Here is a 17,636-nt window from a genome sequence, read left to right on the forward strand (position 1 = left end):
TCAATGGTAAACATATATAATAATATAAACAGATTCCACTGGTACCTGCATTGTGGCTACCATTCCATTATTGTTCAGAGGTTCCTAACTCGCGTTATTACCTCCTCCAACGAGCGCGGCGTCATGCGTTTGTTCGTTTCTTCCTTCTCATGAATGTCTGGTTATGTGTCTGTCCATAAGCTGTCAAGTGACGGATGGATTTCATTCAAGTACTGTGAAGCGGTGGAAGTTCCTCGCTGGACGAGTCGGTTACGCGCTCGACTACCGATCTCGGGGTCCGGGTTCGAGGGATTTATTTCTGGTGATTGAAATTCATTTCTCGATGTGGTTCGGATCCCTCAATAAGCTGTGGGTCCCGTTGCTAAGTGGCCAATTGGTTCCTAGCCACGTAAAAATATCTAATCCCTCGAGCCAGCCCTAGGGGAGCTGTTAATCAGTTCAGTGGTCTGGTTAAACTAAGATATACTTAACTTTGCGAAGAGGTGGGCAATGCATCAAGGAAGAACTGAATACATTTCAAAGTAGATCCTTTCGCAGATGCGGAACCAGGACTCCTTTTTTTTTTTTTTTTTTTTTTATGTACTGAATATATCTCAAAACATGAATGATCGACTTCGATTGATTTTCAACGCATGACACAATATTTTTCCACGATATTATCATGACTCTTGTATCCACCCGTGAAAACAACAGCGACATCTATGAACTTCAGCAATTGCATCATACTTGTAATATGGGAATTACATTACCCTGCTCTGAATCATTCCTGGTTTAAGATTTTTTCATGGTTAAATGAAGAGTTCGTTATCTTTAGACTATTCGTTTTACACACAGAAAGTATACGGATACGCTTTAGTCTGAGGGATTACTTTTTAATTCTAAGCAGATTCTTCCGGAACAGCCAAAAAGGCAGAGAAGTCGTTATGCCAAAAAAAGAAATAAAAAAAGTAGATAGTACACCGAGGTTCGAAAATCACGGTATGAACAAAATAAAAAATAAAAAACGTTATTTGCTGACAAGAAACCATCTCTGCAAGTCGAACACGGTATTTCATCCGATTGCATTTGCAATCTTGTCGCTCACTTACATAAGACCAATTAAATCTCATTTTTCCGACCTCCAGCATCTCCTCAACGATCACCTCCTAATCACTTAGAGTGGGGAAGTGAAGTTGTGGTGGGGGGGGGGGGGGGGGGGGGGGGGGGGAGGGGGGGGGGGAAGGAGGCAAGGAATGAACGTCCAATGGGACTCTGTCCCGTCAACCCCCTCCCCTCTCCTCTTCCCCCTTTCAAATAACCCTCTTCCTGGATTTCCTTTGATTGCAGAGTCAATCCAGACCTCTCGCCGTTTATTCCATTAGCATCGTGTATGTCGAACCTCAAGAGCCAATTAGAGACTAGTGGGTTTGGCCGCCTATTGACATGCCGGGTAGAAAAGAAGACGGAGCCGTGAGCCCTCGACTTTTGTTGCAGCCCTGTCGCACGAGTCGCCTCTTCTTCTTAGGAGTCCCGATCCAAAGGCCTGCCTGGTTCTTTATTCGTCGGTAGAGGAAGGATAAACAAGGAGATAGATGAGGAACGGACGATGGGGGGGAAAGTTTTCGAATGCGTTAACACAGAGCTTTATCTAATCTTTGTACCATTTCTCCGCTGTTATAGGACGGTAACCTTGAGCAACAAGTAAAGGTGTCAATGGAGAAGTACATTTGTGGAGCAACATGACTGTACTTTATTTTTTGTATGGGCACCTGTTACGAAGAGAGGAACATCATGTTGGAAGACATACGAGGGAAATGGAAGTGCGGGGTAGAAGGAAGAAGGGAAGACAGAGAAAGAGATGGCGTGATTGTGTAGGGGAAGATATGTTATGGAAAGGTATTAAAGAGAACGATGCACAGGACAGAAATCAATGGAGACGACTCATTCATAACGGCGACCCCCATATAAAAATGGGTTAAAGCTGAGAAGAAGTACAATGCAATCTAAACAGATAAAAACAAGTCAAATCTAAACAGACTAATTGGCGGGAATATTAATTTGATATGCAAATAATTAGATAGTCTCCCATCTGTCTTACATTCAATTCATGTATCCTAAGCAAATGCATTTTAATATATTTAATTTGTTTTATAAAAAACTTATTCATTACGTACGGTAAATTAAAGATATTAACGGGATGCTTGGAAGACAGATCGCCTTTTCTGGACGTGGAATGACCGTATAACGTTTTAGAAAGTATACATAGAGTTATACTAAATGGTTGGACTAAGCGAGTAAACATAGAAAAAATATTTCCGTAAAATCCGTCACATTAACCGAATCGTTTCGAGGATTTGTCCAGTGACTTGATCTGTCATCAAGCTATAGTCTCAATTAAGTCGCACATGACTGACATTGTTAGTTCGACAGATGCTTGTAAAATCTATACTTCTTGCAAGAAAGTTTTACTTCCAATCTAGCCCTACATTTCAAAATAAAATAATCAAGGAAAAAATTGGTCCTTAATAATAATAATAATATAATAATAATAATAATAATAATAATAATAATAATAATAATAATAATAATAATAATAATAATAATAATAATAATAACCTTGAAAAATAAGTTAGTATAAAAATAGAGAGAACTCTATATAAACTGAATGCCATAATAATAATAAAAATAATAACAACAATAATCAGAATAGAATACTTAATAATAATAATAATAATAATAATAATAATAATAATAATAATAATAATAATAATAATAATAATAACAATATCACGGCATAGAACACTCCAGTATCCTTAAAGCCTCATGTATCAGCACGAGTCCCTGGGACATCACCGATATTCGTAATAAAGGATATTTGAAGACGACATAATTGTGCAGCTACCTGGTTGCTGAAAAGCGGATTTTAAAGGCCATCAAAGGGCATTACACCCGAGGACAAGGGATTTATGAAGGCGATATAATGCGTACATTGTATAAGAGGCTCTTCAGGCAAATAATATGACACTATACTTGCGGCATGTCTTACATCATTCAAGTCTTCTTTTTTAACTAGAGCGCATTATTATCATAATCGTGTATTACAGGTCAGGAGTACACACGAGCCACTCTGTGGCGCCACGGAGTGGCGTCGGTGTGTGGCTTCCCATATGTTTCCATTGTTTATAAGCCCTGGCGGGGAACAGCGACAGCTCGCCACAGTTGCTTGCCACAGACGCTCGTGCGCTCGACTTAGTTTATAGTTATGGAAACCTATGGGAAGCCACATCCCCGCCACACACCGACGCCACTCTGTGGCGCCAGAGTAGGGCCACAAAGTGGCTCCTGTACTCCTGGCCTTGGGGTACGATTACTTCTGAAAGCACTGAATCCGAACGCGAAAATCACTCTCTCGGTTCGAATTCCACCTACAAAGGCAGACAAGTTTCCCTTTCAGAACATCGTTTCCTTTCCTGACTAAGGAAGAGATGGTAAAAGGAATCAGCGTTTCAATGAAGTGAAATGTATAGCAAGAAACCAGGCAGATAGACAGCTTGGCTAGAACAAATAAAAAGGTTAAGAAAGTAATGCATCTGATGGTGCAAGGGGCGTTGCAAAGAGTAATAACTCCTACGTTACATCGGGTAAAGTTGACTGTGGGTAGCAATCAATCACCTCCCCTCCCCCTCCTTCCCCCAGCACCTCGATACACACCACAGACACACACACACACACACACACACTAACGAGGACAGTTGAATGCAAAGATGCACAGCCACTTGAATCTCTAGTCTACTGCCTGGAAGAAAAAATAAGATTAGAACAATGTAGCACCTACCGATCATTATGTAAAGAGCCATTTATAGTAAGAATAATGGCTTTCACAGAGGCAATGATGCGGTCTGGTTTTTAGCTTATCCTGTTTAGTGGAGGACGCGCTCCTTCGCCTGCCTCCTTGCACCCTGGTTTTCCCCTCGGTCTGCCTAAACTCCCTATCACTGCATAGGTAACGAAAGGGAGAGAGAGACCTTCGCCTATCGCATCGCCACTTCAAAATCCCATCAACGCGTCATCAATAAGGGTAATTACCGTCAATCGTTCCAATCACTGCCTCTTTTGCAGCTACGCGTCATTTCACGTCAAAGACTGGAGTCCAAAAACATACAGCTGCTACTGGTAGAACGACGGGTATTAACTTATATTTCATGTTCTAGAGGCTGTTATATACTTCTGTGTTTGCAGAGAATCTCTTGTTTATGCATTATTTTTTAGTTTCTAAATCTGAAGTATCCTGCTGGCGTATGGAGTACATGCAGTGTGGACGCCCTCCATTAGCATATGTCATTCTCGTGTATCGCCCTTGGTTTTCTCCTCCAAATTAAAGCTTTCGTGGCTGTGGGATCGACTTTAGGCAATAGCAGCAGCTCAAGGAGTTTTGCAATTTAAACCTGCCAGGATGCCCGACTTGGCCAATTACATCTCGAAGCTGAAGCTAGTTGCCAAGGTCTAGCGAATTTTCCAAAGACAGGTTGTTCGAATTACGACGGCGCTGCTGCTTGCGGTCACAGAATTTTGCTTGCTCCATCAGGTGGACGTTGCATATTTACAACTTTTCAACTCATTCATCTGCATATTTACAACTCTTCATTCCTCCTCACTAATTATCCAATCGCTACAGTTTACCGGTCCAAATATTTAATCTTTTATTATCCCTTTATTTTTTCCAAACTTTATTTCGTCACTTAGTAACTTTAGTAGAAGACATGCAGTCATTCCTAATTATCTCTCTGAACTAGCCAATAATCGAATTAATTAATTAGGTATTTTCTTTTGGTTTTCCTATTTTTTTTTATTTCCCGTTACATCTGGTTTGACGAGGGACTTGCCGGTCAATCCACTGTGATCTGCAAAAACAAGGATAGCGACCATGACTACAAGGCATGATCGTGACCTACCTCAAGGTTGGAAGGTGTGACATCTAGAAGGTAAAACGGCCTCTTATTAAGTCTACTGAACAGTTTCTAAATTCAAATTAGCTGCTGGATTTATCGGATGTCTGACACGGTTGGCAGAGCGAGGAAAGGAAATAGGAAAGTTTGCAGCAAGGTAGTCGTGACGCCGTGGCACTCACATCGTTATCGAAGGAGATAAAGATAAGCCAAGTATGTGTAAACACACAAAACAAATTAAAAGAGCGTCCGAATCTGACTGTCTGAATGACTTGCAAAAGGATTTGCCCTCATCATTTCGCAACGAGCTTGCCTCTATCTATCTGCAGGACGACGCGATGTCTAGACCCTAGGCGTGTTTTGGGGGATAGATAGCTCTTCTAAGAGGTCGCGCAATAAAACATTCGATGTTATATCATCAAAAGCACCTACCTGACAATTTAGCAGCTTTAAAAGATTTTTTTTTCTTTTTTTCTGGAGGGATTTTCCGAAGACTAATTTTTTTTTCTTGTTTTTTTGATACGTTCCTCACAACACAGAATGTATTGAGACACAGTTTTCGTTAAGTAGTTTTCATCTCCCCAGTGTCTTCCTTATTAATTTTTCCCTAAACATTATCACATTCATCTATTTTCTAGATCAGATTTCCTAACGGAACACCGCGCTTCTATTTGATCAGTGAGACAGTCACTGCTGGAAGAAGGAAAAAAAGTTTTCTCTACACAGACGACGACGCTGGATTTGCGTGAAGCCGAGACCGACATGGAGGTGCCTACATGAGCGCCAATGTACGTATTCAACTGTATTTTATTTACCTTTTTTTTCTCCTCTGAATGACCGGGGAACAGTCTATGTCAAATGGAAACATTTGCATGAGCGAATAAAACGAACGTGATAAGATAAATGAGTGGAAAATCATGACAGATGACATTGTCGAACCTTGGAAAGGAAGACACTAGCCAGATATATATATATATATATATATATATATATATATATATATATATATATATATATATAGTGTCTTCCTTTCCAAGGTTCGACAATGTCATCTGTCGTGATTTTCCACTCATTTATATATATATATATATATATATATATATATATATATATATATATAAATTCTTCTATTAAAGCAGGATCTTTCTTAAGTATAAAAGGCCCAATAAAACACTCTGGTTTAAAGCTAAGGACTGACTCACTTCCACCGTTATCAAGCAGTGCTTGATAAAGGTTTCTGTGATTGCATAGAGAAAAACGATATATATACCAGAAAGACAGTGGCAATATTTTGCAAATCAACGTCAAGCTCTGAGTACGAACCAGCCACCAACCAGGAGAAATCTGCAGCGTCACGGTAGATTTCTGGTCATCAAAGTCTCGTTCTCGAACGCTGCTGACCAGTTTGACCAGGTCGACACCAAAAGGTGACGACGATTCCCTTGAACAGCATCACGTCTTCTCTCTGGAAACATCTATCTAGCAAGGTTTAAAAATGTTAGCGACCAATTTGATGGGACTCCTTACTCCTTGATTGTCTTGCCTTCCACTGTGACTCCTACCATTTTAGCCTTTTAACTCTTTCCTTCATAAGACGGGAATCACAGTTCGACGCTGAAGTGTGTAACATGGTTTCGTTGCAATGTGGGGGTGGGTGTGAGTGTAGCAGAACGCTCTCCTGAACATTTGCGTGTTTTGTTTTTTTCATCGAATTTTAATGTCTAGCTGCCAGACTGGCTTCTAGATCTCGATCTTTTTTTTTTTTTTTTTTTTTTTTTTTAGCAAGTTCCACTGGTTTACTGTTAAAAAGCGTCAGTATTATCATTTACCAACTCCTCTCAGCACGGTGGCATTACTTCATGATCTTGTTATTTTTCTTTATCATGAGCACAAGACACTTAGCTGTACTGCAGAACGGATTCATAATTAATGAAAAATGTTAGTAAAGATATTCCGATGCGTGGTTCGTGATCACCGTATAGGGCCAATGCTGACAGTGTACTTCACGCAGTGCACTGTAGGCATTACTTGAGGTTCTTTGTAGCGCCATTTCAACTCCATGCTGTAACCCTTTCGTTCATTTTACGGTACCTTCGCTACAACTTTCTTTCTTCCATCTTACTTTCCACCTTCTCCTAACAATTGGTTCAACATTACTTTCAGCATTGAATGACCTCATGTGTCCCAGCGCTTGACTTCTGGCCTAAAATTTATATTCCAATTCCAAAACTCGTGATAATTTTGCATAAATTGACAAAATCTTTACGTCCAAATGATTGCACAAACTAGTGAAAATGTGGGTTATGACCGGAACAGTAAAGATAAAAAAAATGTTGTGACTTCTTTCAGAAAAATTCGCCCATATTTCGCAGAGCAATTAATATTTCCCTGGCTAATCTCAAAAAGGTATAAACCTGTCGTTTGACAATCATTACAGATGTTCAAGTCTCGAAAGCAGAACTTGACAATTAACTCTTAGGCTTACCTCCGGATTACGGGTTGGACAATTTACGAGTATTATTATCATTCTTTATAGACAAAACATTACACAATTATATTGTAATACCATATCTACATTTAGTTTGCACAAAACAGTGGTTTTTAATCTATAACAAGAAACTCATTTCACCAATACATTATAAAATATTTTGTCCATGAAAAGGAAAATATTCTCATTTACTAATCAAACATCACAACAAGGCCCTCAAACACCAGCAGTACATGGTCAAATTAGTCATTTACGATGCCTCACTTAACTATAGAAATTAAAATTCTGTGAATGAATAGTTACCCGGCCACTGAGCTCATGAAGACGACCTACGGGAAGGTTGAAACGTCACGATAAGCCAGTTACACCACCACTGACATTGACCTCGCTTATGGAATCATACCAACACCGACGGCGACCCCTGCTTGACCTGGACCCGAGGAACGCCTTTCCTTACACCATTATTCTGATAATACCAGTATACTGATAATACTAGTCTTTGACTAATAAATCCTGTTCTGAATAAAATACCAATTTCAGCATTATTCCCAATATGAATATTGGCCAATTATTGCAAAGTATCGCTGAGCCAGAAAAGAGAGTTATAAGAAAAATAGAAAAGAATCTTGTCTCTCTCGCTCTGTAATCATGCCTCGCACGCTGTCAGATTATTATTATTATTATTATTATTATTATTATTATTATTATTATTATTATTATTATTATTCTGTTGAATAAAATGGCAGAATTCACCGTATTATTCTTATACATTATCTTTTCTATTTTTCTTATTACTCGCTTTTCTGGCTCAGCGATACTTCTTAAGAAGTATCGCTGAGCCAGAAAAGAGAGTTATAAGAAAAATAGAAAAGATAATATATAAGATTAATTCGCTGAACTCTGTCATTTTATTCAATAGAATTTGTTTAAAAGAGGGTCTTCTCCCAAAATATTATTATGATTATTAGAATATACTCATAGTAGCATGAGTCTTGAAATGGAGAAACAAATCCACTGTTATATATTGGTAAATGATATATTTAAAATCTTACAAGTCTCTATAGAGAGCTTTCGCGAATCTGTCCAATGCTCATAAAGCTCTCTGTATAGATTTCGTCTTAAACGTGTACACATACATGACTGTGGATTATTTTTCTCCGTTATTATTATTATTATTTATTAATAATTAAGACTACCGAGACAACAAGCGTCATACTTCTTAAAACGAAGGACCCCACACCAATGCAGTTCAGATTTGAACTGAATGTATAAAATTTAGGTCAAAGGCCAAGCACTGGGATCTTGGAGGTCATTGAGCGCTGAAACCCAAATTGATAGTAAAAGGTTTGAAAGGCGTAACAGGAAGAAAACGTCGCAGTTGCACTATGAATCAATTGGTAGGACCAGATGAAAGAGAAAACGAAAGGAGGTACAGTATAAGAAACGAAAGGGGTTGCAGCTAGGCGCTGAGGGCACGCAACAAAGAACCTTATGTAATGCCTACAGTGCACCGTATGAGTTGCCCTGACGGCACTACCCCACTACGGAGAATGCATTTCATAAGATCCAGATGACACGACCATTACTATCAGTAATGTTTTGAGTACCAAATGAAGGAGCATTCCACTTAAATTTTGACCGATGCTTGTTCGATAAGGCTAATTTTCCCTTTACTTCCTCTTTACTTTTTCCTAACGAACACCACACTCTTTGGAAGCTTGAATTTTAAGTCAATGGCCCCTGTGGTCTTGTTCCATAGTAATAGGTTTCATCTACTGGACATTAATAATAATATCAATAACAATGATGATAATAATGTTCTAAGGGGCCAATAATAATAAGAATGTTAAAAATGCGTGTATAATTCTTAAACACTTAATAAAAGCTTTCGAACCCTTCCCTGGGTTCATCTTCAGTCCAAATGAAGATGAAACCATGGAAGGGTTCGAAAGCTTTTATTAAGTGTTTATAAATTATGCGCGCACTTTTAAAATTAATATTATTATGGACCCCTTAGAACATTGTATATACTCTCGTGATAGAGAGTTTTTCCAGACGCTAATAATAATAATAATAATAATAATAATAATAGTAGTAGCATGAATCTTGAAATGGAGAAACAAATATAAAGTTATTTATGATGTGCACAAATTAAAGATAAATCTGTAGAGGAAGCTTTGGGGATAACTGGAAAAGGAGACTCGAATAGTTTCCAGACAGCTTTCTGTGTAGATTTCTTTTTAAATATACGTTCACATACGTAACTGTGGATTTGTTTCTCCATATCAAGACTCATGCTACCATGAGTATTTTTTCATAATAATAATAATAATAATAATAATAATAATAATAATAATAATAATAATAATAATAATAATAATAATAATAATAAGAATAATTTTGGAAGGAAGACCCGACCCTCTTTTTAAAAAAAAATTCTGTTGAATAAAATGGCAGAATTCAGCGAATTAATCTTCAATATTATCTTTTTTATTTTCCTTATTACTCGCTTTTCTGGCTCAGCGATACTTCTTAAGAAGTATCGCTGAGCCAGAAAAGCGAGTAATAAGAAAAATAGAAAAGATAATGTATAAGAATAATACGGTGAATTCTGCCATTTTATTCAACAGAATAATAATAATAATAATAATAATAATAATAATAATAATAATAATAATAATAATAATCTGACAGCGTGCGAGGCATGATTACAGAGCGAGAGAGACAAGATTCCTGGAGGAGACGAAAGGCTAGATCCTTTGGATATGGAAAGGTGCCGAGAATAATGGTCATAACATGCAGTAAGGAAGTTTGTTCAACTCTCGGTCCCTTTAGCAACAGCGATACCCGAGACCTTACCTTACAGACCTTACAGTTCGTTCGGGTTGCCCCAGGTCCCTCAGTGTGAGGCGCCTCTAATGTCTACCAGAGAGTTGCTAGTACATCTTCCGGTATATTTTGCATCTTCCAATCTTGGATGGTCTGGGATGCAGTTTAGATATTTGTCGAGCTTATTCTTAAACACATCTACGCTCACTCCTGATATATTCCTCAGATGAGCTGGCAACGCATTGAATAGACGCTGCATTATCGATGCTGGTGCGTAGTGGATTAATGTCCTGTGTGCTTTCCTTATTTTTCCTGGTATAGTTTTGGGCACTATTAATCTACCTCTGCTTGCTCTTTCTGATATTTTTAGTTCCATGATATTTTCTGTTATTTTCCTTCTATCTGTTTCCATGCCTGAATTATCATGTAGCGTTCTCTTCTCCTTTCTAGACTATATAATTTTAAGGATTGTAGTCTTTCCCAGTAGTCTAGGTCCTTAACTTCTTCTATTCTAGCTGTAAAGGACCTTTGTACACTCTCTATTTGTGCAATATCCTTTTGATAGTGTGGGTACCATATCATATTGCAATATTCAAGTGGACTACGAACATATGTTTTATAAAGCATAATCATGTGTTCAGCTTTTTCTTGTTTTGAAGTGCCGTAACAACATTCCCATTTTTGCTTTACATTTTGCCAACAGAATTGCTATTTGATCATTGCATAACATGTTCCTATTCATCATCACACCAAGGTCTTTAACTGCTTCCTTATTTGTGATTGTCTCATTATTAGGTCCCCTATATGCATATAGCTTTCCTTCTCTGTCTCCATAATTTATTGATTCAAATTTATCAGAGTTAAATACCATCCTATTTACCTCTGCCCAATCATATACTTTGTTAAGGTCTCTTTGTAGAGCGTTCCTATCTTCATCACAAGTAATTTCTCTACTTATTCTTGTGTCATCAGCGAAACTACTCACTACCGAATCCTTAACATTACTGTCTATGTCTTCAATCATAATAACAAACAATATTGCAGCTAGCACCGTACCTTGTGGCACACCGGATATTACCTTGGTTTCATCCGATTTCTCATCGTTTGCAATAACTATCTGTTTTCTGTTGTGTAAAAATTCTTTTAACCATCTTCCTACTTTATCTACGATATTGTGTTTTCTAATTTTCTTTGCTAATATATTATGGTCTACTTTGTCAGAAGCTTTTGCAAAGTCTAAATAAACCACATCTGTTTCATTTCCGCTTTTCATATTTTTGAATATGTTCTCACGGTGGACTAACAGTTGGGTTTGTGTACTTTTTCCGGGTACGAAACCGTGTGTCCTATATTAAACAAATTATTTTTTATTAAATGTTTCATAATATTTTTCTTCATTACCCTTTCATACACTTTCATAATATGTGATGTTAGACTCACAGGCCTATAATTACTTGCCTCTAGTCTTGATCCACTTTTGAAAGTAGGGGTGATATATGCTAATTTGTGCTCATCATAAATCTTGCCTGTATCTACACTTTGTCTTAATAATATTGCAAGTGGCTTTGCGATAGAATGAACTACTTTCTTTAACAAAATAGCAGGGACTCCATCCGGCCCTGCAGCAGCTCCATTTTTAATTTCATTAATTGCCTGCACAATATCAGCTTCATTAATTTCTATGTCAGCTAAATATTCACTATTTTCTTCCCTTACTTCTATATCATTATCTTCATTATCTATTCTAGGGGTGAATTCTCTCTTATATCGTTCTGCCAGTATGTTGCAAATTTCCTTTTTTTCATTCGTTAATCTTTGGTCTAGACAGAGTCTAGACTACAGATTTTGTCTTCGCTTCGCACAGATTTTTTTTTCCTGACTAAAAATTTATTATTGCTCGCCTGTCGTCTTCATTTCATCTATTGATTCCGTTGAGTAATCTTAATCGGTCTTTATCAATGACAAATAATTATACTCTGTTTTTTTTTCATCTGTCCATCCGCCTGTGTCCCGGGCTTTAAATAGTTGCATTCAGCCTACATTCAACAATAATAACAATATCCTATTTCGAATATTTACGGTGTAATTCGCGTACAGTACATTATTAAAACACTTTCCAGTTGCATATGTACACCCAGATATTCTTTTATCTACCTAAAACGGCGGGTGGACAGATGGAAAAAAACAGAGTATAGTCATGTCCGGGATTTTGTCAGTAGTCTGGAGAGTTTGTTGTGATTGACTGCGAAATTTTCTAATTCATTCGTCTCGATTTTGCCCGTTGTTTGGAAAGATTTCGCTTGATATATTGTTCTTTTTCAATCGATATAAAGTCACCACAGATGATATTTTTCAAATTAACTGATGAGACGATTTCACCGTTGCATGTGTGGTTTAGCATAATTAAGAAAAGCCACCAGCCCTTCCCTATCTCAAGAGTGAATCTTCAAACTAACTCCAACGTTACCTTCTTGTTATAAAATTAATGGTTACTTTCAGCAGTTATATATGAATCATCAGCGTTTCTTTCATTCTGATTATTCAAATCAGTTAATAATAAATTTCATAATGTTTCAATTTCTCATAGATCAAATTATGTTTAAAGGTCATTACGCTTTTAGGAATTATGGATGAATTTTTAAACTAAGATGTTTATTCTGTTATTCTGTTCATTAAATACGGAACATGTTCTCTGGACAATTCCTCGCCATTTTTTATTCACTCTCAAGCTCTTTAAAAGAACACATCTATTCCAGTAATTATATATACATACATACATACATACACACACACACACACACACACACACACACACACACATATATATATATATATATATATATATATATTACGTATATAATATATATATATATGTATATAATATATATATATGTTATATTATTATATTATATTATTATATATATATAATATATATATATATATATATATACTTTTAGGGCATAGTTTTTCTCTTATACAGTTTTCGTTAAAAGCAATTACTTAAGTGGCATACCTCCTATGCACACGATGAAAAAAATAGGCCGAAAGGCCAGATTGTAAGTCAGTAGTCGCTTGATAATGCCATAAGGGGAAACAGCTGTCGCGGCAAAATTCAATAAATGGAAGAAGGAAGTCTGCGTATTTTTCACCAGAAATTGACGAACGAGAATCGGAAAAAACTTCGTCGGTATGAAGATACCTGCAAGAAACTTATTGATGCCACTAAAGCAATTGCTTTTAACGAATATATATAATATATATATATATATATATATATATATATATATATATATATACATCGGCGTCAGTGACCCTGGTGTGTTCTAACGCCAGAAAACTCACAATCAATATATATATATATATATATATATATATATATATATATATATATATTCTTTTTATCGTTCCCAAGCCCGGATATATATAAGGATCGTTGAGGGGAAAGGAAAGGCAACCGTTCGTAAAACATCTGCTAAACGAAATGCGAAATTAGCATCTGGAAGAAGCTCATGAAAAACAGCCATCCCGACTAAGGACTAAGCCGAGTTGATGCAGATAAATAAAGTGTGTGTGTAATATATCTATATATATATATTATATATTAATATACATTAATAAGATAATATATATATGTGTGTGTGTGTGTGTGTGTATGCAAGCAAATGGCTCAAGATTTGACGACCATCACTTTTGCACAAGTAATACAATTACTTGCATGGGCTAAGGTACGTCGTTCCTAACGCCTCTGCGCATGCTTGTACGCTGACGTGTTTAGAAGGTTTGCGAAATGAGGGACATTTCAGTCGTTCCTCAAGAATGATGTCAATGTTTGCTCAGACAAAATCCTTCTCTAGTCAATCCTCCTTTAAAAGGAGCGAGAGAGAGAGAGAGAGAGAGAGAGAGAGAGAGAGAGAGAGAGAAGAGAGAGAGAGGGAGAGAGGGAGAGAGAGGCGGTGACTAATGTGTGAGCGAAAAACCGAAAGCACTTCCTACACATCGTCGAAGAATGATGATTCTATTCTGTTGCTGTTTTTATCTTAATCTCAGCTTCATGAGTCAAAGTCTTGAAGAGAGAGAGAGAGAGAGAGAGAGAGAGAGAGAGAGAGAGAGTATGTGTTCGTGTGTGTGTGTGTTCTGTTTTGGTAGAAAAATGTTAACATACCTTCCGTTATAATTTAAACCATTCGAATCACCGAGTACTTTGGCATCACTTAGGCTACTCTAATAATTTCTTAGAATTTTACGGACAAATAAACTGCTGTTCTTTTATGACGTTATTATATGGGCAGGACTTCGTCTTAGTCTTAGACAGCAGATTACTCCTGGAAAGATACACGAGGATATCTTTTCTAAAAATATATCCTTTTTTAGGAAAAGATCTTTACCAGAGAATAAATTTTCTCGAAATAGAATGTCTTATTTACCCAGATGGGGGGGGAAGTCATTTTAACACCACCTTTAAATCTAGGGTCTGAAAAAACTAATGCTTCTCGTCCAAACATATATATACACAGGGACAGCAATCGAAATGTCTGTTTACAATGAGTTCTGCAACTAAGTGAACGTATTTTTGCCGGCTAACATCCGTCATTTTAGATCAGTTGAACCTTAATCTTGTAGTTTTATTCTCTCTCTCTCTCTCTCTCTCTCTCTCTCTCTCTCTCTCTCTCTCTCTCTCTCTCTCTCTCTCAACTTCAATATATACCCTTCGATAAATGTATGTATTTGAAGCATTTAATCATTTTCCATTTCAATTATTTTGGGAGTCAGGAAGTTTAGCGTTGGGAATAAGCCCATCAAACCACCATTAAGCTTCTCTTTAGTCCGGAACGCGCAGAATGGAATGGAATATAACATTTAGGCCCAAGGCCAGCTGCTGGGCCCTATGAGGTCATTCAGCGCTGAAAGGGATATGAAGAATAGAAAGATTTTGAAAGTGCAGCAGGAGGAAAACCTCGCAGTTGCACTATGAAACAATTGTCAGGAGATGGTGGACAGTAAGATGGATGAAGGAGAATATGAACGGAGGTACAGTGAGGTGCACTTGTTTGTACGGTGTTTTTACGTTGCATGGAACCAGCGGTTATTCAGCAACGGGATCAACGGCTTTACATGACTTCCGGACAACGTCGAGAGTGAACTTCTATCACCAGAAATACACATCTCTCACACCTCAATAGAATGCCCTGCAATCGAACTCGCGGCCACCGAGGTGGTACGCCAACACTATACCGACCACGCCACTGAGGGGCTCAGTGAGGTGCACTGACGGCCCCATATTCTTAGCATATGGACGGCCCTAACTCCGTCCCCCCCTCTACGGGGCTAATGCGCAGAGAACTGGAGATTAATTTCTCTCATATTCAGATATTCAGTGACGTCTTTACCTCTCGTATCTAATCAGATGAGGCCTATATACCCAAATTTATTTTGATTCAACAGGTCACCGACAAAAATAAATAACTCATAAAGACTGGACTATTTTCACTGCGCCTCCATGAATCCCGGAAGGTTAAACTCTGAAAAAGAGGTAGTGTCTATCACAAACATTTTAGGCAACACTATATTAAGGTTTTCTCTAAGGAGAATTATCCCGGGGGATTCTGACCTTGACTTTAAAAATCTCGAAGCTTGGAAAGAGGTATTTTTCCTGGAGAATTAGGATCTGGCTAATATCCCGATTTGGATGTCTGGAAGATGGACCCATACTGTGAGGTTCACGAAGGCTCCTCTGATGGACCAAAAGGAGCGGTATCTGCGTCGCTTTGGTGGTTATCAGGTGAGTGAACCGTTGTTCTGACATCGCAAGTTAAGTATGTCTTAGTTTAACCAGACCACTGAGTTGATTAACAGCTCTCCTTGGATGGCCCGAAGGATTAGATTTTTTTACGTGGCTAGGAATCAATTGGTTTATTGTGGGAACCGAACCACATTATATCGAGAAATGAATATCTAATATCTAATCATCTGAAACAAATTCCTCTGGTTCCGATTTGGCAGCAGAGGGGAGCGAACTCGGGCTACCAGACTGATAGGCGGGTATGCAGACCACTCGGCCAATGAGGAAAAAATATAAACATTAAATACATAACTGAAACGTACGGCCATAAATAGTATACTTTATGTAACTTGCTTATATCAACAAAGACGTCATGAATTCAAGAGTTAAGAAATATAGTCAATACTCATCAAATAGCAAACATCAGAAATGCTGATCAACTTGAGGGATAAATCCACTGCCAAACGTTTAGATGTCTACGAAGCAACTGCAACCCACGGCGAACTGCAAAAGACGCCTTCGAATAAAAGGAAAACAATCACACAAGAAAAACCTTCAGTGCGAATCATTTTGATTCACTTTCCATTTTTCGTAACGAGCGGGACATACGTAACTTAAGTCCTGCCTGAATTCTGAATCTCTCATAACAAGGAAGCAATTGGAGGAGGAGGAGGAGGAGGAGGAAGTCCCCCTGCTGTTGGTGTTACCATTGCCGCAGGTCCGGTGATAATATTCCATGAAGTCATATATTATCCCTCCGCATCCAATACCGACCGCGTATCGACCACGTTCTGGGAATATCTTTAAAGAACAAAGAGACGGATAATGGCTGCGCTTAATGAATTTCTCCGGCGACAGAATGGCACAACAGCGTTCATGTTAACGGCTGCTGGAATTAACGACAATATTAGTTGTTGCAAAGCGCACCCGGGCGCCCCACCACCACCACCACCACACCACCAAACGCCCCAAATTGAATTTTCGAATTGGATTCTCAGGCTGATTGATTTCATGGCCCAGCCTCTGACATTCAGGTGTCAGTTTATGAATGTCTTAATTAGCATATGCCCCCCTTTTTTTTGTTATAAAAGAAATGGATTTTTAATGGACGGTAACCTAAATGCGTCTAAGTTCACTTTAGGGGATATGTAATCTCATACAAGTTTTCGTCATAAAAAGTGCATTTTTTTTCAGTATCCGAAGATATACTTTCGAAACTAAAATCTTACTTCATATCCTTTTCAACGCGCAACGGTATATACACTTAGATACATACATGCATGCATACATACATACCTATTTATATATGTATGATGTATGTATATGTATATATATTGTTGCTCGTTGAAAAGGAAATGAAGTAAGGTTTTAGCTTTTATATATATATAATATAATATATATATATATATAATATATATATATATATATATATATATATATATATATATATATAATATTATATATATATATATAAAGGCATAAGCCACGAAGGAAAGTGAAACACTGAAGTATACAGTTTCACTTTTCTTCTATACCTTTCGTGATTCAGTTATATATCATATATTATATATTATATTATATATATATATATATATATATATATATATATCAATAT

The sequence above is a fragment of the Macrobrachium nipponense genome, chromosome 22 (genome assembly GCF_015104395.2).
Source record: "Macrobrachium nipponense isolate FS-2020 chromosome 22, ASM1510439v2, whole genome shotgun sequence".
Classification (NCBI taxonomy): Eukaryota; Metazoa; Arthropoda; class Malacostraca; order Decapoda; family Palaemonidae; genus Macrobrachium; species Macrobrachium nipponense.